This window comes from Pinus tabuliformis, chromosome X (genome assembly GCF_031772625.1).
Source record: "Pinus tabuliformis cultivar Carrire ecotype Pingquan chromosome X, CPIR1, whole genome shotgun sequence".
Lineage (NCBI taxonomy): Eukaryota > Viridiplantae > Streptophyta > Pinopsida > Pinales > Pinaceae > Pinus > Pinus tabuliformis.
This window is the reverse complement of record NC_142308.1, coordinates 1,565,373,859-1,565,400,793: the sequence shown is the minus strand read 5'-3', so window position 1 is coordinate 1,565,400,793 and position 26,935 is coordinate 1,565,373,859. Positions and strand designations below refer to the sequence as shown.

At 38.0% G+C, this 26,935-nt stretch overlaps 3 pseudogenes; all 3 read right to left on the bottom strand.

The window, feature by feature from the left end:
- Window positions 1-113: 113 nt before the first annotated feature.
- On the bottom strand, window positions 114-1,621 carry LOC149146006 (putative leucine-rich repeat receptor-like protein kinase At5g63930; annotated as a pseudogene).
- On the bottom strand, window positions 1,622-2,218 carry LOC149146005 (putative leucine-rich repeat receptor-like protein kinase At5g63930; annotated as a pseudogene).
- A 1,138-nt stretch (window positions 2,219-3,356) lies between these two features.
- LOC149146004 (uncharacterized) overlaps window positions 3,357-26,935 on the bottom strand; it is a 41,284-nt pseudogene continuing 17,705 nt past the window's right edge.

The window sequence follows — 26,935 nt, the reverse complement described above, 5'->3', positions numbered from 1 at the left end:
AAGTAGATGCCAAGTATTTTGTTAAAGAAGTGATCTTCATGCAATGGAAACTCATCAAATAAAGTAGTACATCATATTTCATAGTGAATAACAAAGAATTGGTAAATAAGAATTTACTCAAGGTGCAGACATATCTTACCAGGAGCAATATAACCATATGAGCCAACAACAATAGTCATTGACTTGGGATATGGAAGGTTGATCAGCTTGGCTAGTCCAAAATATCCCACATGAGCTTCAAAATTTTCATCAAGTAGAATATTATTGGATGTTATATCTCGGTGAATAATTCATGGTATGTGATCATGATGTAAGTATGATAGCCCCTATGCTACTCCTAGGGAAATTTTGTAATGAGAATCCCAATCTAATATAAATGAACTTCTATGAAGCAACTCACCTAAGCTTCTATTTGGTATATACTCATAGAAAAGAAGCTTTGATCCATTGTCATAGCAGAAACCATAGAGCTTCACGATATTACAATGCCTGATTTCACCAAGAGTGGATATCTCATAATTGAAGCTCTTTCGTTTCCTTCTAGTTGAGAAACCATCTTTTTGATAGAAATAAGTTCTCCCAAATGCAGGGTGGCCTTATAAATTGTTCCACATGCTCCTCTTCCAATGATAGTTGTCTTAGAGAAATTATTTGTGGCTTCTACTATGTCTTGGAAAGTGAAGCTTTGTATTGGGAAAAAATAAACCACTGACTTGACATATTTTTGGTCTTTAGGAGGAATGAGCATACATCCTAGCTACCTCAAAAAATAGGTAATGAACACCATTATAATCAATGAAGATCCCCCAAACACTCCAATAATTATTGCCAAAATATTATATATTTTCGGTCTAATCCTCTTACCGAAAATGGTGAAAGGAGAATTATCCTGCACTTAAGGGTTGACTTGCATCTAGTTTTGGTCATCCTCAAAGCCCTGATTTTCAATGAAACAACCAACAGGCATGTTGCAAAAAATCGTTATGTTAGGAAGAGGCCTAGTAAGTTTATTGTATGAAACATTACATGCCATCAAACTCTAAAGATTTGCAAATGAAGGAGGAAGTTGGCCAATAAATTGATAATTTGAGATAGATGGATTCTAACAAATTCAAGTTGCCCAGTTAAGCTGGTAATAACCTTGAAAGCCTATTCCAGCTTAGATTTAGAGTAATCTGCAAGCCTTTAAGTTGACCAAGTTGTGATGGGATAGGTCCTAAAAAGTTGTTCCCACCTAGTTGCAGTTTTGTCAAACGGGAAAGCCTTCCAAGAATACCAGGTATTTGTCCTGAAAATTTGTTATTAGAATGCTTCATTGATTCAATACAAGCAATATTTCCCAGTGCATTTGGGACACTACTAGTAAAATCATTCATGCTCATGTCAAGTCGTGCAAGGTTTAACAAATTGGCAAGCTATAGAGGAATGCTTCCTGTAAGATTATTTGATGAGATATTTAAAGTTATCATTTCCAAAATATTTCCAAGTTTATGGGGGTGGTGACCCAACAAATAATTATTGAAAAGGGATGCTTCTCCAAACTTTCCAAGTTCCCTACTTCTGGTGGAATCAATCCACTGAAATTTTTCTGTTCTAATTCAAGAGTAGTCAAATTAACAAGTTATAGAAAATTACCAAGCTCTTGTGGTAGATTTCCAATAATGTTATTATTAGAAAATTTAAGTTTTCTCAAGGATGGAAAATTTCAAAACTACAGAGGGATTTGACCTTGCAGACTATTCCTACTCACATTAAGAATCTCTAGTTGAAATTAGTCCCCAAGCTCGGGTGGTATTTTACCTAATAGGATGTTTCCTGAAACATTAATAACTCTCAAAGAAGTCAAATTTGAAATTGTGGGAGACAAGATTCCTATCAAATGCATGCCACTGAGATCAAGTGACCATACTCTAGGATCACCAGTATTGTTTATACACTTTACACCCTCCCAATTACAAGGATTCTCATCGGTGGACATCCAACTTTTCAATTTACCAAACTGATCATGAAGATTTCTCTTAAACTCAAGAAGACATTGCCCTTCTTCATTAAGCACATCAAGTTGAACCACCAAAAGGGTAACCACAAGTACCCTCAATGCAAAACTCTATGATTTTTCAGGTACCCTCATGTTGTGTGACCAATGGTTGTATTGAAGGTAGCCTCTGTGTGTGTCAGAATGTTCAGGAAGAGTTATACATACTTTCAAAATGGCCATAATTTTATGGAGTGAAAAGCCATGTGGGTAAATCCCATGAAAACAGTACAACCACCCAAAAATGCAAATAAATCATAAAGTGGGCATACACCCGAATTAGGCCATTTGGCTTTGTTATGCAAACTTTGGCTAGGGTGGTTTTTACCATTGCAGCTCTAGTTATCTATTCACTATTGTCATGTTGTTGGATATACTATGTATTTATTTATGTCTATTTGAGGCATTAGTTTCTTATTTTTGAATTTTTACATGAGATCAAAGCCAACATGAGCTTAATCTCTTTCTCAACGGACATTCGTGGATTTCATTTGCAGGTCATGCTTGTGCCCGTGGAAATCACCATCAAGAAGGTCATCATTCTAGCTTTGTGATAGCATGAGAGAGATAGTAGGTGAATGGAGAATATGTGTCTAAGAAATTGTGTTCAAGCATAGACATGTTCAGTAGTGTGCAGCACAAAAATAAATAAACAATTTTGGGACTTTGTTAGGCTAATGTCTATGCATTCTAATTCGTTAGTGGCAAGAAAAATTCTAGTATCGTGGTTTCAAAGCGACATATAATGCATGTAAAAAATTATTGATAGGGAAATTTTGACTCTTTTTGAGTTGTTGTAAGGCTATAGTATGGAAGGTATTGCATGGTTTGTGTTGCTAGTTACAAGAACAACACAAAGTGAAGATCATGGTTATTGTTGGTTGTTGGTTGCAATTTACTCCTTTCTGACTCCTGAGTTTTTTTTCCTGTTATTGTGTGTGTATGATCTATACTTTTTTGGTGATCTTATATCTGAATGTTCAAAATATTTACATATTAATATTTTCTTTCTCTAATTTACAATCTGGATGGGCTTAATGGTTAAGAACATGTTCTCTTTGGAGGTCAAATGTTCAAATCTGTATGAGGGTAGCGTGTACACCTCCATAGAGTAAACAATCAAATTACTTCGGAGGGGATGCCCTATCCCACAAACAATGGGATCTTATATGTCAATTTGGTGTTGAGCTATGGGCTTAGATTATTATTATACAATATTATATTCTCATTGATTAATACTATACAATATTATTTTCTCTTTGTCTTATTTTTTGGGGGTCTACGTGTTAGTGATGGACACTCTAATCCTCATTTCCTAGTTTCAAGTGACTCCAAAATTACCTTCTTCACCATGAGGACCACTGTATCCAAATGCATGAGAGAAATTTCTTGCCCTACCATTAGTCCCTTCAGATTGTGGATCAAAACCTCTCTCTTTACCTTATTTTGCATTGTTCTTTAGAAAGTAAATCAAAATGTCACTAGATATGAAAACCAAGTTCATGCACAGAACCATGCCAAGCCATCCCACATGAAATTTAGCAGAATATATAGAGTACATAATTGTAATCAACAACACTAGATGTTCATGATTCATAGAAAAAGCAATACATGTTGCTATAGTCTATAAGATAGTCATCTGAAAGCTACCATGTATACATAGAACCACCATCCCAATAATAATCGTTATCAAAACTGAACCTATGTAGCCAAAAACAAATGCCATTGTGCAAACTACACCCTGAATCAATAAATCCCAAGCTCAGAAAAACATTGAAAATGTCTGCCATTGCGGTGAAGCTAAGAAATTTGCACCAAATAAGCACAAAAGAGGATGATATGCCCATAAGAAGAAATGATTCCATGCCTATGAGACAACAGTACAACCAAAATATTCAAAGTAGCAGGAATAACCTCCCCAAACGCAATGGCCATGTACAAAATATGGGCCAAGTATGCCAAATCCTATGAACAATAAAGTCTCTTTCCTGTAAAATAGTTGCAATTAATGTTATTAATACAAGATTATGTTGTTGGATCCATTCTGAAGCTCATCTAAACATAGTAGATGCACGTGAAAATTTACTCATTCCCATTCCCTTCTAGTTGTTAGCAAATAACATGCATCCCATTCTCCATGCTTTCATGCATCTAAAAGTACTGAGTATTGGTGGCTCGAGTAGGGAAATGTATGTCTCTGTTGTAGCTTTCAGCATTTATCAACCTTTCCTCACACTCCCTTGCCTTGCAAACATTAGTTCCATCACCACCTCTAGCAATTGTTTTCCCTCCATTTGCTTTGGATGTACTTACTTATTTTTACTTAGAATAATTTAGTTTTATACTGAGTTATTGTCCAGATAGGGAAGTCCTGCCCCTAGCAACATTGGGTTCTGTAGGTTCTACACCCTCTTTACCATCTCCTAAACCTCTATACCTCTATGATTTGGTCCTATAAACATTGCTCTAATTGTCTGGGCAATCAATATTCTGAGCATTCTCATCATTGTTTCCATATCCCTTGTATATGGCTGAAGTTGCAAACCTTGAACCCATTTTTCTTGAGGGCATACTAGTTGACTTTGAAGAGGCAACATTTTCCACTAATCCATTATTTTCAAACCCCTTACCATGAAATTTACCCTTTCTAGCAATGAAGCGAAAATCTACATGCCTTATGATCTGTCTCGTGCTAACTCCAATGTGAATGATTCACCACCATAGGTTTCCAGAAAGGAAAGAAGTTTAATATTTTCTTTGGGACAATGGAAATAAATTCTCAACATGGGGAGAGTTAAATTGATTTCAAATCTTGTTGGAAATTGTTTTGCCACTACCTACTTCTACCAGAACCAACTAGAAAAAAATCAGAGTCAAATGTATTCAATAAGTCATTCGATAGCCAAAGGAACCACTTAAAAATGGCACCAACTAGGCATCGAATATGTCCATCGTCAGTCAGTAAATGAACCTTAGTCTACACTAGAGATGTTATAGTTTGCAGCTTTTTGGTTTAGATAATGCTCGTCTACTACTCAGAAATAAGAAATTTTTGGAAAACATGAAACTCTGAGTGCTTGTAAGCTGAAGGGTTTGTCGTTTCTATTGAGTACATGAATTTGGGTACCTGAAATCAAATAATATCATTAAACACACACAAAGGTGGACTTAAGATACTACATTCCAGCACCATGGATTTCTAAAAAGGATGGTTGTAGACCTTGTTAGGCCCAAAGAAATATGCTATGCATGTCACCAGCCATGGTAATTTCTTTTTGTTACTTGAAGATGTTAAATATTGTTCAAGTTTCTGTTGTTGAATCTCTAGCTGAAACCTTATCACAGGGATAGTATAATCTGATATATTCTCCACAAGGATGTAATTATCCTGTAGTCTACCCTAATCATTATAAGGCCTCAACAAACACTAGTGGATAAAACTTTCTAGTGGGTCTACACATAAAAATCTAAGTGACAATCCTATAGATACTTGGGGAATCCAATCATTGTCCTAGATTCAAGGTTTCTTTGGATATACCTTATCCATACCACCAGATTCTTTTCATCTTCAAATGAAAGTATAAAATAAAGCATTCATCATTACCATGCTCAAGATTCATGGACATTTCTAATCTGAAACTATCAGCCTACTTGGGCTAAGAGAGTCCTTTTCCAGAAATAGTGTGCAACTTAACAATGTTGATCTCGTGTTTCCTCTGGATTCTAGCAGCATTTAAGACACTAAATTGACCCCTACCCAATATATTTCTAAGCCATGACTACTTCATCTGAAACACTTCTATACTGCAAATGTTATTATTGTGTTTCTTGTCAAAGTAGTAGTTATGGAGTACAAGCATTCTGCATCTTCCTATCAAACTGTCCTGAGGAAGTGGCTGCATCATAAATGGTTGGTTATCCTTCCCTTTTGAAACAAGAGCATCAACATTGAATCTTCTAAGCTTAGACATTCTTCACTCTTTTATTGTGGGTGACGTATTCCAAGTCATCCAAGGGTTTTGTGTACTCTCCTTCCAATGCATATAGAACATCAAATAGGTCTATTACTCTTCTTGTAGTGTAAGGAACAAGCTTCAACAAAATTTACAACCATTGATGTTGCTAATTCTTATTCTATCAAGACTGGCTGAGTCCAGAAGAGCATTCAAAAGGATTAATATGTTTTGATCCCATAACCTCTATATTGGGTCGTGGAGATTTTTATCTCTAGAATCCCTTACTAGCTAATGGGTGGAGATTTTTATCTTTGGAATCTATTATTGACTGATGGGTGGATATTTTTATCTTAGGAGTCCCTTGTTGGCTGATGGGTGGAGAAAAAAATACCTCTAGAACCCCTGTAAAACACTTCAAATAAACAACAATATGTACCGTGGGGGTGGGCCAGACCTCTGGAATCCCTGGTTTGATCATTGGGATAGGTTTTACAAGCTGGGGGTGCAAGTTGCATGGTTGGGAGGAAAATCACGAAGCTGATCCATACGTACATTTACAGGTATCCTAGTAATTATGATGCTCAAAATTCATTTAGATAGTTCACCACGTATCATGGTTACAAAATTGCAAGTACTTCTTAAATTGCATGATATTTCGTAGTTACTTTGAAGCCATATATAGGCATGGAAAATTTGTAGTCATGCAGAATGTTGTACATTTAGGTATTATGGATGATTTTGTATTCATGGACATTGTTATATAGTTAGTCATTGTGGCTACCTTGTATGATAAATGTATTTCCCCAAGCGAGATATTTTACATGACCTTTGGGTCGATATTGTTCTTACTGAACATTAAACCTAAGGCAAGGTCTGGAATGGTCTTAGGTCTCATTGATGTTGATTACTTGAAAAAACTTTATGATATTATGGTATAATATTCATTATTTCATCAATCCCAATTCGGGAAGTTCATAGGAAAATATCTTAGTGTTCTGAGGACACCTTGAGTGACATTACTTATTTTATGCATAAAATTGGGAATATTAATGGTGGCTTGTTAGAACTTCATTCCTGATGTAGCATTGATTGAAGTTGGCCTATGATAACTTTGTCCCTATTAGTTCCTTGTATAATATTAGTTGTTATTACTACTATTCCTAACATTCATTTTTATGTGACCTCTCTAATAACTGCACAATATAAATCTTCTCATACATATCTGTAAAACTGAGAAGAGGAACTCATATTGTATTAGTCACTATAATTTTACTTGACTTCCTTCATAGACAACAAAGAAGACTGGGACTATATGAAATTGTTGTAGATTTATAGTTGTGTAGCCATCGAGTGAAATTTTTATGCATTAATCTATTACAAGCATTACTACATATGGATGATGGATAACATAGGCTATCCTTGTGTAATCATGGTTGGGCATGATGTCAAAGCATTGCCATGGTGTATTTCACATTGGCTATGATGTCATAAGTAATCAAAACATATTGTTTCCAAATATGGTGCCCTTTATGGTTAAGCATGATTTTATTATTTACATTATTATAGCGTATAAAGCAATGTTACCAAACCTATGTAGTCATGTTTTGTTATTGGGAAGAATGTCTTGCTATAGGAGTAGGGAAATGGTCATCATTGAACTTCTCATGTAGTGGATCAACACTATTAGTGTCACCAACGTGTTTCCCATTGATGACAAAACTAGTGGACTATCCAAACTTTGGTATGTTCGTGTTAATCAACTGAAATTAGATGTGCATTATGCTTACAAATTTTGCAAAAGATAGTTGAGTCATTGAATACTTTAAACTATAATAGTACCTTAAGACTAATTTGAACATTTGGTGTAATTTAATATGCAAAGGTTGATGTTTGTATGAGAGATATCTATCATTTGAGTGTGTAACCATGCTAAGCACCAGTACATAGACAATCAATTATTGATATGGTATCTGTAGCATTAGGAACTTAGAATGTTAATTGATGGTTCAATTTTAATAATTCATATGGATTGTAACATAGAAAAATATAGCTATAGATAATGTCTATCTTTTCACAGGCCAAGTGGTACAACAATACTTACTATAGATTCTTTGTATACTGATTTGAACTAGGTGTATCACATCATAACCTTAATTTTTGTCTCAAGTTCCCTAGAGATTGATTTCTAAAGGTTACTATGATGGTATGTTGCCTTAAAGGCTTTGTGTTGCCAACACCTGCATAGAATCTTGGTCTATCACTTCAAGCTTATATTAGGGTGAAAATTTACCTAGTCGTTTTAAGTGCTAGAATGTGGAGCTTAGCATGAAAATTTTCATCTAGATTTTCACCCAAATTTTACACCATTAATTGCATACTCATTTGGCATCTAAATTTTCATCTTTTTTTTCTTATTTGTAGCACCCAAATTTACATCCTATTTTGCATCCAATTTTACATATCGTCGTTTGTCCTTTTTTGTATCTAGTTTGGTGTCCATTTTTGTGTCCTTATTTTCACCCAATTCGGTATCCTTTGTATGCCATGTTTGGTTCCCTTGTTTTTGTCTCATGTTACACCCTGTTTTACTTCTAGTTTAAAACCACAATGCAAATCTAGATGAAAATTTTCATGCTAAAAAAGATGTAAACTTGGATGTGAGAAATGGTGTTAAAAACGATGCAAAATTGGATGGAACAAATGATGCAAAATATGGTGCAGAAAAAGGAAACAAATCAAACGCGAAAGTGGATGTAAAAAGTGGTGCAAAACAAGATGAAAAAATGGGCACAAAAATGGATGCAAAATTTGGTGCTAAATCATATTCAATATATGGTGTAAAATTGGATGAAAAAAGAAGGTGAAAAAAAAGGTACAAAATTAGAAGAAAAATATCTTGTAAGGCTAGATACAAAAATTGGCACAAACTAGATGCAAAAAATGGTGCTAAATCGAATGAAAAAGATGGTGTAAAACCTGATGCAAATAATTGTGCAAAACTATAAGCAATGAATGGGACAAAATTATAAGAACAAAAACGACACAAAAACATATGCAAAAATTGGCACAAACCTAGAAGCAAAACCTATTGTAAAACTAGATGTAAATCCTAGTGTAAAATTGGAAGTAAATGTTGTCATAAAACAAGGTGCAAAACTAGATGTAGAAAGTGGTGAAAAATTAGATGCAAAAGATGACACAAAATCTCATGCAAAAAAAGATGAAATTTCTTTTCTAGAAATGGATGAAAAATATGGCACAAAAAATGATGATTTAAAAATTGTACAATAGACTTAGATTTAGCGCGAGAATGATCATCCTAATTGGAAACAAAATGCACTAAATCTAATACTAAATTTGGCACAAATTTCCATTTTTGTAGTATGTCCACCTAAAATAACCAAAAAAGATCCAAGAGATTATCCCAACAACAATACTAATCAGAGTTAGCATTCCAAGCTTGCAGTCAACTATTAAGATCTGCAATTAAATGTCAACAAAAACCCTAGGTCCCAATCACACGTAGCTAGAAATCATGCAGGCGGTTGAAACACTTCAGACGCAGGGAGTTGTTAGAGGAATTTTGAGGTATAAAATGGGCATCCCCAGGAATAATATAAAATAATAGTGGAAATAATGAAATAATATTAAATTACATCATCAAATTTTAGAGGGAAAAAATAAAAAGATACTTTTTCAACTCCTATTTTCAGCTTATCTCCCTACATTTTTTCTCAAATTCCAAGTGGAATCATTTTTTGGATGCAAAAATTAATTCCTCATACAAGGAGTACCCATTTTCCATACTTTTGATGAACCTTGCTACACGAAAAATGAGAAATACATGAAAAACATTATTACAATCACATTTTTCATGTATTTCTCGTTCTTTTTTCTGTAGTCGGGTTCATCAAAAGTATGCAACATGTGTACTTTTTAGATGAGCAATTAAATTATGCATCCAGTGAGTGCTCCCTCTTGTAATTTGAGTAAAACCATAGAGAGATATGTTTAAAATATGAGTTCAAAAAGGTAGTTTTTTTATTTTTTTTTATTTTTTAATCTTTTTACTTTCTTACTCCAAAAATGGTGAATCACCCCCTATTTTTGACGTCATCATCTTAAATCCTAGTGGTTCTTATAAAGTTGATTTTGGTTGTACATATTTTTTTGAGGCCCATTTTAGACCTCAAAATTTCTGTAATGACCCTGTATGCATGTGGCTATAGATGATTTTTTCTTGTTTCAACACTGCAACTATATACCAAAACCCTAATTCACATGTGCGAGTTGAGACCGTGCAATTTAAAACTTGTTCAAACCAATTTTTACGAACCAACTTCAAACATGTGCAAGCCAAACCAAAGAAGAGAAAAGAATAAGATGCTTGATGATGATGTTCAGATGAGGTTATCTTCACTTGTATTTATAGCCATCCAAGGGTGTCCAATTTCTCTTTAGGGTCAAGCTGACCTTTTGTGCACATGTGGGTTTTCATATTAAAAAAATTGTTCCTTCACAAGATTTTATTCTTCCAAGTGGTAGGAGGGGTCTTTCTTAATGAGTAAGACTGTTCAAAGGAGGGAATTTTTCCGTGAGATGCCAAATTAACACTCCCTCTTATCTAGGGAGAAATCACTAAGTGCAATATGTGCCCCACCTCAAATATCAAATCAAAAATCATCTTTGCTTATCTTTTCTCATATGTTGAACCCTCTCAAATCTAATAGATGAAGAATTTGACATCGGAGGGGAGATCAAGCTACTACCCTCTATCTAACAATCGTCATAGGGGAGTTCCAACTCAACGCACATCATCTGGGAACCCAAATCAACCCACTATAGTAGGACAATAAGTAGGATATGACTTACCATGATATGTAAGGATGAAAATAATTCTACCGTCTGTTGATTTTCCCATCATGGCCCTCAAGATTCAAGTGGTAGAACACCTACATCCACAATCTTGGGAGGAGATACACACTTACCCTACAAGGAGCAGACACAACCCAAGGCACTTTGGGGAGATGTGCACTTATCCTACAATGTAAGGATAGGACACACCCAAGTCATCATCTCAACCCATTGGCCAAACGGGGAGGAAAAATCCTAACAAGCACAACTTGTGGGTAGGATGCATATTGTTGTATACTCGGCAGACACACTTAACATGAGGCAAGGATCAAACACGCCTTGAAATTAAAATAGGGGAGATACACACATATCATGAGGTAAGGATCAAACATTTCTATTGTTCATGAGTTCGTCTCGAACCTAAGAGCTCTTCGACTTAATTCCTCAGCCTAGGAGCTCAAACAAGGGGAGAAGAGTATATCTCAGTGTCTTTGATCAATAGTGAACCCTACCTAGAAGGGTCACATCCATCAATCTAAGCTACTCTCTAAATGCCATGAAATTCCTTTTGGTAAATCCTTGGTGAGTATGTCTACAATATGCTCATCAGTGGAAATATGACAGAGTCTCACTAATCTTCTCTGCACCATCTCACATATCTAATGATATATGATCTGAATATGATTGGAATTTTCATGAAACATGGGATTTTCTGTCAATCATATCCCACTCTTGTTGTCATAATATATCATTATCATAGCTAGGAATTTCTCAAACAACTCTCTAAAGAGCTTCCTCAACCAAACTACCTCACAACTAGCCATACTAGTAGAAATATACTCTTCCTTTTCCATACTCTAATACAAGGACTTATGTTTCTTCCGCATCCATGACATCATGGAAAATCCCAAGCTAAAGTAACACCCAAATGTTTTCTTCTTGTCAATAACATTTCTAGCTCAGTCAACATCAGTGTATCCATGTATTTGTACATCTCCTGTAGTATGTCTCAAACCAATATTGATCATACGATGCAGATATACCATGATGTGCTTTGTGGAAACCCAATGTGAATGAAGTGGCTCATTCATGAATTGATTCAAGGTGTTCACAACAAAAATTATGTATGGATGAGTGTTTACAAGAAACATCAATGCTTCTATAAATTCATGATATTTTGAAGGGTTAGCCAAATCGGGTCTAGTAGCATCTCTACATAAACTCTTGAAGTTCATCTCCAAAAGGGTTTCTAAGGATTTTCATTTAGTCATTCCAAATCTCCCCAATAAATAAATGACATATTTTCCTTGAGAAAGAAAAAAATTTCTGTATCTCTACCAAAATTCTAATCCAAAAAAATAATGCATCATGTCAATATATTTCATCTCGAACTTAGAGGCCAACTCCCTCTTACACTTGGTGATGAGAGGCTCACTATTTGCCAATAATACATCCTCGACATATAAAATAAAAATCAAATTCATACCTTGGAGGATGTTAAAATAGAGGTTGGATTTAGATTTGCATCTTGTGAATCCAAGCTTCACTAGGTAATTATGAATGTGAGCATACCAGGCTCAAGGAGATTGCTTCAAACCATATAATTCTTTCTTAAATCTACAATGAGTTTTCTTGTCATTTGCTTCATATCCTTGAGACTACTCAACATATACTTCTTCCTCGTGCATGCCATGAAGAAATGTATTCTTTACATCAATCTGGTGAAGAGTCCATCCTTGACTAGTAGAAAGGGAAACAACTGATATAATGGTGGTATGGTAGGAAACTAGCACAAATATATCATCATAATCTTCTCCCTCTTTCTAGGAGAATCCTCTAGCCATGAACCTTGCCGTATACTTTCCAATGCTTCCATAAGCTCCATGTTTAATCTTGTAAAACCATTTCGAGGTTACAACAAACTTTCCATTTGGTCTAAAAAAAGTATCCCGTGCATCATTCTTTATAATGGATTAATACTCTTTGGACATAACATCCTTTGAAACATGCTCCTACACTACGTATTCAATGGTAAAAGTATTAGCCTAGATCATGGTGTTCATATCTACAATGTACCCTTGATACATGCTTCACTTTTTACTTTCTCTAAAGGTACTTTTGGAAGGAACATATCTCTCAGCATATTCTAAAGTATTAGGAAGCCATAATGGTATTTTCTTGGAAGGCAGATCACTTTGAGGAGGATCCAAGGGGTCCATAGTCTCCATGGGATCATCAAATTCACAAATTCTATCACATAAGGACTTTCTAATATGTCCATATCATCATATTTCTTTAGAGGAGGTGGAGGAAAGTCTCTAGCTTTCCCAAGGGCAACATATTCATCGACGGTCACATCCCTGCTAAACTTGATCTTCCTTTGGCCATAAATATATATTCTAAATGATTTAGAATTTTCACAATGTATGACAAACATAGATTTATTTCCAGTGGCTTCCAGCTTGTTCCTCTTATCCTTTAGCACATGAAAGTATATGGGGCAACCAAATATCCTTAGATGACCAATATCGAGCTTCATACCTATGAATATTTCTTTGGGAGTCTTGTTGTCCAAAGCTTGATGAAGAACCTTATTTTGTACATAGATTGGTGTATTCATTGATTCTCCTCATAGGAACTTTGGTAACTTATGATCATTCAACATAAATCTCTACAATAGACATATTCCTTCCCTCAACCACTCCATTTTGCTCAGGATTTTGGGGAACAATAGTTTCCTTCTTAATACCTTCCTTCTTGCAAAATTCAATGAACTCATTTGACATGTAGTCACCACCATTGTCAAACCCAAAGACCTTTATTTTCATCCCTATTTGATTATCTATCAATTCCTTGAAGTCCTTGAAGTTGTTGAACATATCAAAGGCCTCATCCGTGTGCTTCAAATAGCATATCCATGTCATCCTAGAGAACTCATCAATGAATATGATATAATAGAGATGATTACCAAGAGAATGCATTGGAATAGGTACACAAAGGTCAGAATGAATGAGTTGAATAATATCATCTGTCTCATTCCTAATAGAGGGGAATGGTACCCTTTTCATCTTTCCATTGGCACATTTCAGACATACTCCATCATGACTTGCTTGAACATCAGGCATCCTAGAGACTAGCTTCTTCAAATTTTGTAGGGCTTCATAATGTAGATGTGCCAACCTATGGTGCCATAGCTCACTATGGCGATTGATGTCCTGGACCATTTCCAGTAGAGGTATCTAATTAAATCTATAGAGTCCTTCAAATGTAGATCCTAATGTGAATGCATCCCTCATATGGGATTCCGCAAGCATGTGAGGAATTTTATTTTTATGAAATCTACTCTCATCCATGTGTCTTCTAAGATAGTAGTATACATTAGGTTATTCTTCAGTTCCAGAACATACATCACATCACAAACAAGAATGGATTCACCAGGTAAAAATCAAATTTAATAGAACCAAAACCTTTCACTTGATATGTAGCATTAACCCCAAGAATGATCCTCAAACCTCTCTCCCTCTTATCCAGATGTTGATGGTGTTGGATCTGCAACCATTCAGGGGATCACCCAGGTATGAAGTCCCAATTAGACCTCACACCTTTTGGTGTGGGAGTCCCATCTGGTATGATGGCTCAGTTGCCATTGTCTTAAGGATTTGCCTCAACTCTTGCTTCTCAGCATAGGAGAGTAGTTTGATTTGTCTTCGAGAAGTGAGGTTCACGTGCCTGGTGAGTGCAAGTGTCACTTGTGTCAATGGTTCTTTCAGTTTAGAGGGAGAGGGTGGGAGTGAGTCCCAAGTTGGCTCAAATGAAGTCCCAACTCAAATAGGAACAAACAACACAACAAGACATGCACAACTTCCAGAGGAGCAGTCCACACGGATGTGATAGGTCACAACACACAAGGTAAGATAACACATACAACACTCAAAGCATGAGTCCGAATGAGTGCAATGGTTGTTACAACAAGTTTTATGTGAAATGTCTCTCTGGTGTCCGGGAGAGAAGTCTACACGGGCGAGACAATGCTAACAACATATACAACACATTTCCGTTAATAGATTATGTATTACAACAAGTGAAATAGTTTAGATTTAGAACATAGGTTAAAGCAACATGCATCACAAGTTTTAAATATTAGTCTTACAATAATTACAATACATGTTTGAAAATGTGTTGGCCTATAAACAGGCTTCTAAAATAAGAGAAAGTTCCAAGACACATTGTTACACCATACATCATTAACCTCGAGTGCAGGGCATTGGAGCCACTACTTACTCCTCAGAAAATATTACAGAATCTCTTGGCTATGTGGGAGGAGCTGAGGTGAAATTTCTTTTGCATGTACAAATGAGGGGGTATATATAGCCAAGGGTGAAACTGACCCTTGTGGCTGTTCGACTACCCTGATGACTGTTTGATTTCCATGACTTTTCGACTTTGCATGACCCTTTGTACAACAAGTGGGTCTCTTCAACTTCCATGTTACATCACGTTGGTTAACAACATAGCCCATAGTAGAGATGTGGGTGACATGACTCGACATGACAATGATGGTACATTCGTGTTGTTGTTGGAATGCATGTCAAGCTACAATGTTACTGGGTGATGGATGTCTTCATGGTGTATTACAACTTCACCTCTGCATGGCAAACTGTGTGGAGTCTCCGATGGTATTTGGTTCACTTTATGAAGCTTTGGAATGTTGTTCCTTGCTTGCATGTTGGGGAGGCTTGAGAAGCTCATCTATTCACGAAGGTGCATGTTCGTCTGTTCGTCCGTCAGTGAGAACATCTTGCATTGTTACACAAAATATTGTCACCATTACTATTTGCAGTCAGTGTGGGTCTATCATCACTCATACTGTCCTCCTTTGCAAGTCTCAAACCTCAGCTCTTCATGTCAAGCTTTAAAAATGAGAGAAAGTCCTTGAAAATCAATAAAGATCTGGTTCCGCACTTTCTCTTACTATTACCTGTGGTCCCGCACCCCTTGGTCATGTTACCTGCAGACCTGCTCGCTCTGTCTCTAAAGGAGTGGGTGCGGACCCCTGTGAAAGTAAAAAAGGTGCAAGTTTATTCTTAAAAACTCACTTGTGGTTAATTCTGGATGCTTCTAGAAGGAATCGTGACGTGGATGGTTCACTCCTAGGTGGTTCATGCATCCCATAACTAAAGGAGCTAATCCCTTGATGAGAGGAGCTTATCCCTTTGAAGGAGGGCTTTATCCCTTTGAAGGTGGACCTAGTAGCTTCCCTCCATTGCACTATAAATTAAGGCATTGTGTTGGTTGCTAGGGAGGTTAAAAGCTAAACATTTTTTAGGGTAAATGCTGTTGGAATTGAGACTTCCTAGGTAAGCTTGAGAGGAGAGATTACATACCTTTTGGCTTCATTGGGAAGAGAGTGAAACTTGTCAAAGTAGAGGAGATTCTTGCTGGACCCTGGGAGGAGCTTGTACAACATCAAGGTACCAAGGTTGTAAAGTTCTTCTTTGATTAAAGTTAATACAATCATATTCATTTTTCTCAATAAATTGTCTTATATGGTTTGTTTCATGAATTCCTTGATCATAATGATAAATATGCTTTATTATATTGGATTTTCAGATACTATTTAATGTGTGTGCTTGTTTGTGTATGCAGATTCTTTAAAAGGGAGCTCATTTGGATCAACGGAGCGTGGCTTCCACAAACTAGCATTGGACCCGAGGTAGGCCTAAAACACCTATTTGCTTTTATTTATAAATTGCATATTTAGAGAAAGATAGAACTTTTTTGGTTTGCTTGTCGCTAGATATCATTAGATACTAGGGAGGTCGGTCTTGTCCGTAAGAACGACTTATCCGGCCGACAAAATGGCGACTCCGCTGGGGATCGAACCCAGAATCTCTGGTTTCGCAGACCAGAGCGTCGAAAATACGATTCCAGTCCCAACAATTCAAAATTATTGGAGATACACTTTATCGTTGTGGGGCGGACTCCATTTTCCGACGTTGTTTAACTCATGAGGAAGCTGAAAGGGTTCTAAATGACTGTCACTCTGGAGCATGTGGCGGTCATATGTCTGGGTTTGCCACAGCCCAAAAGATATTGTGTGTTGGCTATTTCTGGCAGTCTTTGTTTAAAGACTGTATTAACACGGTCCGAAAATGCCACAACTTCCAAATTTTTTATTGAAAGAGGTGCGCTCCACCTGCTCCTCTCCACCCTATAATTGTTGTCGGTCCTTTTACGGAATGGGATATCGATTTTATTACATGTAACCCTCACTTGCCTGGGGACATGCGTATATCATCCTTGTGGTAGATTATTTTACCAAGTGGGCCGAGGCGATGCCTACATTTGAGGCAGACAGAAAAACTGCTATGATTTTCGTGTTCAATCCTATAATTACTAGGTTTGGTGTTCCACAAGCGATTATCACTGATCATGGGTGTCATTTTTGAAACATTATGATGACTGAACTAACAGACCAACTTGGCCTGCATCGCGATAGTTCAACTCCATATTATCCACAGGCTAATGGTCTGGTTGAAGCCATCAACAAAGTTATAGTCATCATGATCTGACGAATCATGTGGATTCATTGGTCAAATTGGCATAACATGCTATTTTCAGCACTTTGGGCGTACCGAACCTCAGTAAAAACGTCAACCAGTTTCACTCCTTTCCAACTAGTTTATGGTTTGGAAGCTGTGTTACCCATTGAATGCGAAATCTTGTCATTGCAAATGGCCATAGAATTACTTCCAGCCACTTCCAAAGAGGAAAAACATTTGTTGTACTTGGCTCAGCTAGATGAGAATCGATGTGATGTTGCACGAGCAATCGAAGCTCATGCCAAACGTATTAAAGCGCAGTATGATCGAAATGTTACACCTCATAATTTTTCAGAAGGAGACCTAGTCTTATTGTACGATCAAGCAAATGATAAATTAGGCGCTGGAAAATTCGTACCCATGTGGCATGGTCCTTATGTTGTTAAGCGAAAGTTGGCAAAAGGGGCCTATGAATTGGTAGACTTTGATGGAGTCTCTTTAGGTAAGTCTAGAAATGGTCTTTACCTGAAAAGATATTATGCTTAAATCTGAGTGTGGAGATTTTAGTTAGGTTAGTTTTCTTTCTAGCTAGTGTGTTTTAGATTAAAAAGTGTGCTTAGTTTAGAGAGTGTTTTTGTCATTATTCCTTCTTATCTTGATTTTACTTTGGATATTGCAGATGTCGACATCTCTCCAAACATATATTGGTTTTGCTGATGGTGCTTGTCATAATACACGAGACATTTCTTCCACAGCTTGGGTTATCTATTCGCCCTCTGATGAGTAGGTATCTATGCATGGGGTAAGCATCAGTCAAACAATGAACAACATTGTAGAGTATAGTGCAGTGATTGAGTTGTTATCTGAATCCATCTCATTTTGGATTCGGAGTTTGATTGTGAGGTTAGATTCTGAACTTGTTGTATTATAGCTTAATAGAGTATATGCCATTAGAAATCCAGTATTATTGAGATTATTTTTGAGAGTTCGTCTCTCGGAATGTGAATTTGACTATATTGAATATCAGCATATTCCAAGATATTTAAACACATTAGCAGATGCAATTTCTTCTCGAATGTTAAGTAGACATTTGCAATAATCATACAAGTAAATTTAAAAACATTCCATAATATGTTTTACAAGATAAGCTGGTAATAGTGATATAGCATAGCATAGAAGTGTGTCAAATATACATCGTCTTCGATCATAGGTTGAAAAACACCTTATGATCGGAAAACATTATAGTACAGAAAGCAAAAATGTCATATGAGTCTACAACAGGCAATCATCCTATCACTGGTGATGATCACGATAAGAAACCACTGTACGGGCCACCCTACAAAGGAACCTCCTGGAAGGTCTTGGGACCCCAATCACATAGCATTGTAGCCTAAGAGGAATGTCATCTATGCTGGTCTCTGGAATGTCTGCTGTTAACCGCTCTAGATGGTTTTCCAATTCGGCCAGGGTCTTTGTAGATTCGTCTTATGGGGCTGGTACTGCTGCAGCTGGCTATTTCCTCTCATAGGGCCGGAGAGTGGCTGGTCGCCATGGACCTACATCAGCATTTGTAACTTTTACTATCAATTTTGGGATGATTTAAAAAAAAAAAACAAAAAAATAAATAAATTAGAAAATGTTGAAAATGATTTTACCTGAGTCATCCCATTGCTCTCCTGGTGGAAGAGCCATGTCTGGGTCACCATGATAATCTATCCCAGCATAAGGAAAATCCTGAATAGCAAAAACTTGGTTCTCCAACCAATGAAAATGCTCAGGAGGAAATCGAACGACTTTTGTTCCCTCCTCAAGATGACGGGCCATAACTGCAACCCAACGCATCAGTTTGGGCTCTCGGGGAAGTCCAGCTCCAACGGTAAGATGTTGTGGGACCAACATTGGGACCCTCTCTAGACCAAAGCTCACAACTAAAGCACCGTATCCAAAGTTCTTTAGTTGTTTATTCTTTGCTCTAGTCAGTTGGAATTTTACATTAGCCAACACAGCCTCACACCAGTTGAAGATGGTGCCTCGAAAGCAGTCTACTACCATCCGCATTTGGGATCCAGCGGCCACATGTAGTGCTGCACTTCTGCAGAGCCTGGTAACAGTAAATGCAATCACTTTGAGTTCAGGACGGGAGATGGTTTTGATATCAATCCCTTTGTCTCTAGTTTGGTCGTTACAAAACTCTAGCCGAAGGCTATCGACAGACTGGCCACCTGGCCTAGTCCCAAATAGAGTCAAATGTTCACCTCTCTTAGGCGAACCAGTCAAAAAGTAAATGTCTTCCCGCTCCATTTCAAGCTGGTGGCCACCAATAAAGAAACATTGGTCTTGTATATTCCACCTGTCTACCAACCACTGCAAAAAGTCCACCTGGGCCCTCATGCCAGGTATGGCCCAGAATTTGTATAAACCGCATGCCTTCAATGCATCAATCGAAGGTTGATGATTAATCGCGGTGAGATTCACATCCTCATGCTCCCATTCCCACCAATCAAGCATGATGTATACCCTACATTCAATAAAAAGGTGGATTAGAATATTTAAAATCAAAATTTTTGGGTGGAATTTGAAAAATTTAAGTTTGAAAACCTTTGTTGCGGGGACCGCACCTTCTATGTTAGAGACAGTGCGTAGGTCCACACTCTGCCTTAACAGCAAGTGCGGACCCCTAACTTTTTTCCTTTTACGAAAAAGTCGGGGTCCGCAGGTTTCCTATGCTATGCCTGCGGACCCCCGCGCACGGGTTTTTAACCTAAAAATTTCCTAAAAAACAAAATAAAACCCTAAAAAAAAATTTCAAATGGATGAAATGAAAGAGTAAGATGATGTGGATTACCTGGAGGTGACGGCGTTCGATTCCAACAGACGGATTTTTCGCAATCTTCACGAGAAGTTTCTGACCAAAAGCTCTCTTTTCTCACTCTGAAGTCAAACGGTAAAAATGAATTTACAAAAGCCCTTTTTATAAGCTTTTTTGAATAAATGAATTTTAATTTGTTTATTTTTCACTTTAAAGAGGTAACTTTTGAAGCATTTTTATCTATTTTAAACAGGTATGAGTAATGTTTGAGTTTTTGTGCAGGATAACAGATTTTTTAGGCAAAATTGATCATTTTTTACGAAAAACATTAGAGTCACCTTTAAGCTCTTTTTTTACTCCTAAAATATGAAAAGATTGCCGAGTTTTTCTTTTTAAGCTCATTAAAACGGAACTAAAAAGATGGTCCACTTACAGCCATTTTCTAACCGTAAAAGCATGAAAATATTTCCGGACTTGTGTCGTTTCAAATTCGATATTGGTTATAAAATGACGTGTCATTGATCGCTTTTTTACTTTTTCGGATCAGAGACACTAATTATGAAAAGTACTCCTTGGTCGTAATGGTCAAGCGGTTCTCTCAAGTATTATTTTATACTTTTTCGGGCTTGGGAGACACAAATTTACGAAAAAGGACAACCATGGAGTTTTCCTAAGTTTTTTCAGACTCCCTAAAATTGAGAAACGCCGAGTTTCTCCTATACTGGACTCGTTAAAATTTAACAGTAAAGGACCTGTTCAATTACAAACAGGAATGGACCACTCCTTCTTAGGGTTCGAATTTAAACTAAGTTGGACTCATCCGAAGGATGAGCTTATAATCAAGCAAATGTTATCCTCCTCAAGCTTGTTAAAAATAAAGAGGTACTTGCCAGAAATGGTGGGGGAAAAGATAGAAAAATAAGCCTGTTTGTCATACTTTGTGTCTCAGAAAAACATTTAACCACTCTTGAACATGACACTTTTTATTCACCTGGGTTGGGAAATCCTTTGCCTAACAGTTGATCAAACCATATTGAAAGTCTTTAGCCGGTTTCTGGGTATTAACTTTGGGTCAATTGTCACCAAACCATCTGTGGTGTCGTTATGTGTTCAAGAGGTCAGTGCAAATAAACCATTCATCTGCAAAATATCTGTCATCCATCTTGACCATCCCTGAGTCAGTCCTTGCAACTATATTTCTTCAAACATGATCTATGATTTTGTGTTGTGGGCTTGCCTATGACGGATCGCTTTCTATCGACTTCAGCTCATTATCTAGAAAGATGATCTAGAAATTGTCAGTACCTTGGGATCTGCATGCCTCAATGGCAGGTTTCTCGCCTTCGACGATAGGTTACATGATTGACCTTCAATCAAAGGATTCCGTGACATGTTCGACATCAACACATCTATTCACATCTCATGGATTGTACTGAGTACTTTGAGAGCCATTGACATTACTGGTGGTTTCTCTCACACTTGTTAACAGTTTACATCATTGACTGGTAATCAAGTGGTTTCTACCATGTTCGACTTCAACACATTCATTCACATGGATAGAATCATACTATTTGGGGAAATAGAAATCAAGACCCTGGATCTAGTTTCCACCATCTAGGCTGCGAGGAATTTTGTATTCATTATACAGTGGACTATTCATAAACAGATGGCTGCGTCCATACTGTGTCTACATGTGTCTATACTTGTGATGTATTACAAGATCATTCCTACATCAGAGCAGTTTAGTTAGTTTTCTAGTCAGTTTTGATCTGAGTATGGGAATGCCTACCTCAGCAATGATATGATCTCATATATATATTTTGTATTGAATGTTTTTACAGGTTCCAACCGGGCTCTCCACAAGATGATCCTCGAAATGATAAAGTACTTCACTCTTCTTAGATGATAAATGAAATCCTCATCTACTACAGACTTCGCACTTTAGGGGGCAATCTGCTACACAAAATATTGTCACCATGACTATTTGCAGTTAGTGTAGGTCTATCATCACTCATACTGTCCTCCTTTGCAAGTCTCAAACCTCAGCTCTTCATGTCAAGCTTTAAAAATGAGAGAAAGTCCTTTAAAATCAATAAAGCTTTGGTTCCAAACTTTCTCTTACTGTTACCTGTGGTCTCGCACCCCTTGGTCATGTTACTGCGGACTTGCCCGCTCTGTCTCTAAAGGAGTGGGTGCGGACCCCTGTGAAAGTCAAAACGGTGCAAGTTTATTCTTAAAAACTCACTTGTGGTTAATTCTGGATGCTTCTAGAAGGAACCTTGACGTGGATGGTTCGCTCCTAGGTGGTTCATGCATCCCATAACTAAAGGAGCTAATCCCTTGATGAGAGGATCTTATCCCTTTGAAGGAGGGCTTTATCCCTTTGAAGGTGGACTTAGTAACTTCTCTCCATTGCACTATAAATTAAGGCATTGGGCTAGTTGCTAGGGAGGTCAAAAGTTGAACATTTTTTCGGGTAAATGCTACTAGAATTGAGACTTCCTAGTTAAGCTTGAGAGGAGAGATTACATACGTTTTGGCTTCATTAGGAAGAGAGTGAAACTTGTGAAAGTAGAGGAGATTCTTGTTGGACCCTGGGAGGAGCTTGTACAACATCAAGGCACCAAGGTTGTAAAGTTCTTCTTTCATTAAAGTTAATACAATCAGATTCATTTTTCTCAATAAATTGTCTTATATGGTTTGTTTCATGAATTCCTTGATCATCATGATAAATATGCTTTATTATATTGGCTTTTCAGATGCTATTTAATGTGTGTGCTTGTTTGCGTATGCAGATTCTTTAAAAGGGAGCTCATTTGGATCAATGGAGCGTGGCTTCCATAAACTAGCACTGGACCCGAGGTAGGCCTAAAACACCTGTTTGCCTTTATTTATAAATTGCATATTTAGAGAAAGATAGAATTTGTTTGGTTTGCTTGTCGCTAGATATCATTAGATACTAGGGAGGTCGGTCTTGTCCGCAAGAACGACTTATCCGGCCGACATGCATGTTTGGTCATCCATTCATCCATGAACACATCTTTGCGTGATCATCTACTCGCAAGCACCACTCTTCACGTGCATTGTGCGTTCATCTGTTAGTGAACCTGTCCTTCTGCATGTGCTCCCTTTGTTCATCCCTTTCATGTTCACGCCATGTTTTTTAGTGTACCTGTACCTACAGTCAATCATGACGAGATGACATCAAATCTAAAACCTCCTAGTCTACCATCACACGTGATCATTTCAAATGTAGGTGACCAGGAGAGGTAGCAAGGTTTCAGAAGCAGGAGGATGGCTTCGGGCATTGTTGATGAAAACTGCACAAGAGTCGCTAAGTGATGAAGATCGGCAATCTAAGTGGACAGTGACTGTCTGCGAGGTCTGGCTTGGATGGAATGAAAAATTGTGAAAGTTTTTAGAGGGACAGTCTGGGATGTAGGAAGGAAAGGTTAGCAGGGTTTGCGTAGTTTCTAGAAAGAGAAGGAAGCAGGGGATGGAAGGCCAAATTTGCACAGTTTTCTAGAGGAACAGGTTGGGCTGCAAGAAGGGTTAGTAGGTAGAGATTGCACATCTTTTGTGAGGAACTACCCAGGAGCCTGGCAGCCAAAACTGTGCAATTCCTAGAGGGAACTGGTAGTTGGCTGCTGAGACACTGGCAGCCAAAACTATGCAATTCCTAGAGGGAACTAGCAATTGGTTTCTTGGTCACTAACAGTAGAAACTGCACAATTCCTAGGAGGAACTCGTAGTCTATTGTCGGGAGCTCCTGGTGATGGGAACTACAATGAGGCTAGGGGCCCGACCCGCTGATCATCTCTGCACAATTTCTGAGCTGGGCAAACTACTGGGTAGCAGAAGGCTTGCTCATGAAAACTACATAATTCCTTGGATGAGCAGCTGGTCGACTGTCGGGATGACTGACTAGGAAAACTACACAATTTTCTAAGGGAGACAGGGACATGCACTTGATGTCTATCTAGCATGTCTGTGAAATTTCCTCCATCAGTCAGGCGGGCAAGATCAGTAGCCTCTGCACAATTTTGGAGGGGAGTCAATCCAAGGGTGGCTGTTGGGTCCAACTGTCCAGGTGGCAAGCATGAGATTTGATTAAATTGCTTCCCATCATCGCAACTTGGAAAGACTTGCTTAATGCTTATGTGCTACTCTGGGTGACATTCGATCGAGTCGATGGTGAGGTGATGGTCCAGTTGTCAGAGGGGAGTCCGGTCATCACCACTTCAGCAAAAAATGACTAAGTTTGTGAATGGTCGAAAGATTTATAGGTGATCATGCAAATGCACACTCACATGACTTGATGACGAGATGACTCAAACCATCTAGACACACATGTTCAACATGAGTGATCGACAGAACAAGAGACAAGCGTGACACTCATGATTGATCATTGATCTACCATGACGGTGCTTGTGCGACAATGAATGTGACTCTATGTGTGAGTGCGACAAATGCCTTCGTAACAAACACAACAAGCACACACAAAGAAAATACTTCGAGCATAGCCAAAACATGGTCACAAGCATGACATAGACACCAACATACAGAGCTTGAATGAAATGCACAAGCAAAGCAGATGCAAAGGCTTACACGAGCTCACAGAGTGAAACTAGGGGTGTGTAGTCATCAAGCGAAACTCTCAAGGGAGGCTCTGAAATTGGGTGCAGGACAAAATTTGGACGGTGGTTGTAGCCACTACAAAACCAGATTTGAGAGTACCTCCTTGTATCCAGAGGAATATTATAAAATAATGTGGAAATAATAAAATAATATTAGATTACATCAACAAATTTTAGAGAGAAAAAAGAAAAAACTAATTTTTCAACTTTGTTGGCTTATTAGGGCCTGACCCAAGTTTGGAGGTGATTTAGCCAAACAAATCCTGATACTACTGGCCCTTTCGGCAACAATCCACGGAGCGTAGACTAAGGTCTCACCAGAATTAGTATAGGAGGGTGCTAGAACTAGGTTTTCACGCAATGAAGATGTCTAATGAGTTCAAGTGGTCAATGGTTCGATCCTGCGCGCACGTCGCTACATGCACTTACCTATTCCTCGCAACCAGAGGTGCTGCCTTCGCGTAGCCCTACTCGGGGGCCGAACAATTTTATTACCCAAGTCCATAACAGTAATATGATATTAGTTTATTAACTTAGCTTACTTGCATGTGTAAAGTATACTTAGCAATTTAAATCATTCATACAAGGGCGCGCAGTAATAAAACAGTACATTAGAAATTGATATCTCACATGTAATAACTCAAGAACATATACACAGAGTTTGGAATGAACTTCTTTTCTTATTCTCTTCTCCGGTTACAGAGTCAACTATGCCCTGTGCACTCAGCTATAGGGGTCTGCACACTCAGTTGCAGACTCTACTAAGCCTCTATGCACTCAGCTGCAGAGCCTTTTCCTACTCTACGACCTAGGACACACTTCACACTTTTTCTTAATCTATAAGACCCTTCATTCCTATTCTCTATTCCATCCCATTAGATGTCTTTACCACTTAGAGCCTCACTCTATTTATACAATCCCTTGGTTCGTGGACCATGGGTAGGCTGACATTACATTCACAACTAGGGCGGACAACCCTATGACTCTAACATACATTTCACGCCCACAATTTACGGAGCTTTACAACAATATCAACTCAAAACTTGGGCTTTGAGCCCCAAAACATGTCATGGGGGGATTCCATGCTCAACAGACCCCCAACAAAAACATCGTGACATGCCCTCAAGTCACTCTCTCAGTGTGGAAATCTTGGCGCGGAGTCCCTCCAACTGTTCTCGAACAGTGCTGATGTCAGCAATGCACTATGTCGTTTCTTGCTGAATCTGTGGCATCCTCTATTTTGAGACCTCCGTGGCTGAATTGTTTCCTTACATCTGTACTGGCATCTGCCGCATATGTTTATAGTCTCGTTCCTTTGTCCAGCTCCTCGAAGCATGAAGATTGTGCTTCAGTCAACTAGTTAGATAGCCGGCCCACCTGTGTAGGGCTTTAAGCGACTGCCATTTACTTTGCCTCTGAAGGGTTCTCCATTTAGTTTGACTAGCTAGACCATGCCTCTGTCTCTGACCTCCTTAACCACGTATGGTCCCAGCCAATGCATTCTGAATTTTCTCGGAGATTTTTCAAACTTACTGTCATATAGCAGCACTAAGTCATTTACCTTGAAGGTGCACAACTTGATATGGCGGTCGTGCCAGGATTTTTCACGCTGCTTTTGCACTTGTTGATGAAACCTAGCCAAAAACCATTCTTCCTCAAGTTCTTCTAATTAAGCGAGTCGTTCCTCTAGAGCTTCGTGGCCCGTCATCCCTGTGAGGGATGATATTCGCAGACTAGGTATGATATATTCCATCGGCATGATAGCTTCCATGCCATAAACTAACCGAAAAGGTATATGTCCTGTCAATTCCTTGCACATTATCCTGTAAGCCCATAGCACATCAAGTATGCATAGGTCCCAATCGTTTCGCTGTGTGTTGCACACTTTGTTCAGTGTAGTCTCTAGTATTTTGCTGAAAGCTTCTACATTCCCATTGGCTTGTGGGTGGTATGGTGTACTTTTCTAATGATACACTTGGAGTTCTTCTTTGAGTGCATTGATGATTTCATTCAAGAAATCTGTTCCATGATCACTCATTAAGATTTTTGGACAGCCAAATCAGGTCAACACATTTTCAAACAAAAACTTCACAACCATAGAA